The sequence below is a fragment of the Dermochelys coriacea genome, chromosome 18 (genome assembly GCF_009764565.3).
Source record: "Dermochelys coriacea isolate rDerCor1 chromosome 18, rDerCor1.pri.v4, whole genome shotgun sequence".
NCBI classification, from domain to species: domain Eukaryota; kingdom Metazoa; phylum Chordata; order Testudines; family Dermochelyidae; genus Dermochelys; species Dermochelys coriacea.
In genome coordinates, this window is record NC_050085.1 from 15,143,767 (window position 1) to 15,146,343 (window position 2,577).

Consider the following 2,577-nt stretch of genomic DNA (forward strand, 5'->3'; position numbering starts at 1 on the left):
GAACTCTTGCATCTCCTGTTCCACGACATTTTGATGCTTTTTTCAGCCATTTGGTCACCCTATTCTTCCAGTGGATGTAGAACTAATGGGCTATACGTTCAGCTGGTGTAAGACAACATCACTCCATTGAAGTCAATGGAACTACACAGATTGACACCGGCTGAGGATTTGGCCCAACACGGTTTGTAGCTAAAGTCTATCCTCTGTAGTCTGCTTGAGTTCAGTTACAGATACTCTGAGCTGTTCAACTGTAGCTAGAAACTTGTAAAAAGTGTTATGTAGCCATTTTGCACTGTGGTTGCATTGGGGTTGTCCTGGTATCTTGGTTGCAGAGCAATGGTGTCACTATTTAACAGAACAGGAAACTACAGCAGATTCAGTGTGGATTTTAGAGGGTTCTTGATCATTTGAATTTGCAGACATAATGAGAAGCTCTAAGCTGGACTGTATGCACAGAGGCACAGAGAGCTTTGAAGTATCAATGACAGATTTTCTAGCAAACTTGCTAATAAAATGGAGAAACAAGAAAAAGGAGTATACCAGCTGATCATAGCTAAGGAAGTGAGTGATTGGTTTGCTGAGTGTAGTCTGCACTGCAACAGAGATGACTTAGGTCTGGTCTTCTCCAAATTTGCGTGTCAACCTTGCATAGGGGCTATGCTAATCTTCTCTGTATCATTCCAATTTTAGTATATGTGCTGCTCCAGTGAGGCATTTTTGTCCATCTGGTCCCTTGTTTCATTCGGATGCAAATTGCCAGCGATATTTGAGCCTGGTCTTCGCCGCCATACTATCCATTTTCTAACAAGGCTTTCTTGAGACAGTGATTAAGCTAAAAGATAGGTCCTCTGTGTTGACAGTCCTATTATTTTTGCATCCTTCCCCCCATCCGTTTTGCCTGTCATCTTGCACTTCTGCTCCCTCCTTTCTCAACAGAAGCACAACTTTACCTTCCGCTTGAGCCTGTGTGGGCATACAGATTTAGGATGAAGTGAGCTGTAGCCCACGAAAGCTTATGCTCAAATAAATTTATTAGTCTCTAAGGTGCCACAAGTACTCCTGTTCCTTTTGCGGATATGGACTAACACGGCTGCTACTCTGAAACCAGATTGAGGGTAGGCAGTGCCCTTCTTGTGTTGGCCACTCAGGGGCACCAGAGTTCAAGGCACATTGCCCTTTTTGTGTCCAGAAAAAGCCTGAAAACCCAGGAGGTGCTAGATAAAGTGGGGGTGAAGTTATTTGATATTTTATTTAGTATATCGGCTTATTCAGCTCACCGTGTTTCTGAGAGCTTTCTGGGTGAATACCCGGACAAGTTGGTAGAGGCAAGTTACAAAACTAAGTGGGCAAAATGTATTTCAAGAGCTATTCCAGTGAGATGAATTTAACCCATTGTCATTTATCAGGATGGCTTTCCCCCAAAGTCTTTATTGTCTGGCTTGCAGCATTAATTTTCTTTGATAACAAGAAACAAAAGACCCTGCTTGGAGCTCAGCCAAAACAGTCCCTTCTCCTTTTGATGTCACATGCTGCTTCAGAGGATATATTTTCCTCAAAGTTCCTAATTCACTCCTGATCAACTAACTGGGTGTCCCCCTCCCCCACCTTGTCTATTACCCCCATCATTCTGCAACTGCTGGAGACTAGAGCAGGGATTTAACACTTTGCCCGCTGCTGCTTGCAAAAGTCATTTGCACCCTGTCAGGAATCATTATTATTTGCTTGAAAAAGTGTTCCTTTATGAAAAAGAATGAATAAAGCTTCTTCCCTCAGAGCAAGTTAAGATCAGAGCTTGATTGTTATACTTAAAACTATGGGCCAAATCCTGAAAGGTGCTGAGCACCATCAGCTGAAGTTCAGGGGGAACTGTGTGGGCTGAACTCATCAAAGGATCAAACTGGTATTTCTTGAGTAGTTTAGCATATGTCATGTGTCAAGCCAGTCCTGGATTCCAATGTGCAGCTGAACCAGGGAGAGGCAGCTTGGCTCAATGGATAAGGCATGGAGGCATGGCAGTCATGATGCCTGCATTCTATTCTGGGCTCTGCCTCAGAGTCACTTCCACTTCCCTTGCACCCTTTGTCTTGTCTACTTACATTCTTGTCTACTTACATTAAAAAGGGGAACAAAGAAGACTCATTTCAGAGTAGCAGCCGTGTTAGTCTGTATTCGCAGAAAGAAAAGGAGTACTTGTGGCACCTTAGAGACTAAATTTGTTAGTCTCTAAGGTGCCACAAGTACTCCTTTTTTAAAGAGGACTCAGAGAACTATAAACCAGCCAGCCAAATATCCATCAAGATACTGGGACAAATTATTAAGTAATCAGTTTGTAAGCACCTACAGGATAATAGGGTTATAAGGAATAAACAACATTGATTTGTCAAGAGCGAATGCCAGACCAACCTAATTTCCTTCTTTGACAGGGTTATTGGCCTAGCGGCTGGGGAGAAGCTGTAGACGTGATGTATCTTGATTTTAGTAAGGCTTTTGATAGAATCCCATGTGACATTCTCATAAGAAAACTAGGGAGATGTGATCTAGAAGAAATTACTATATGGTGGGTGCAAAATTGGTTGA

The 2,577-nt window shown here is 42.6% G+C and overlaps 1 non-coding gene across 1 annotated transcript; it reads right to left on the bottom strand.

The window, feature by feature from the left end:
• Window positions 1-606: 606 nt before the first annotated feature.
• Window positions 607-715, bottom strand: LOC119845245. The gene has a single exon (XR_005289548.1). It is a non-coding gene; the product is annotated as a U6 spliceosomal RNA (small nuclear RNA).
• Between the last annotated feature and the right edge of the window lie 1,862 nt (window positions 716-2,577).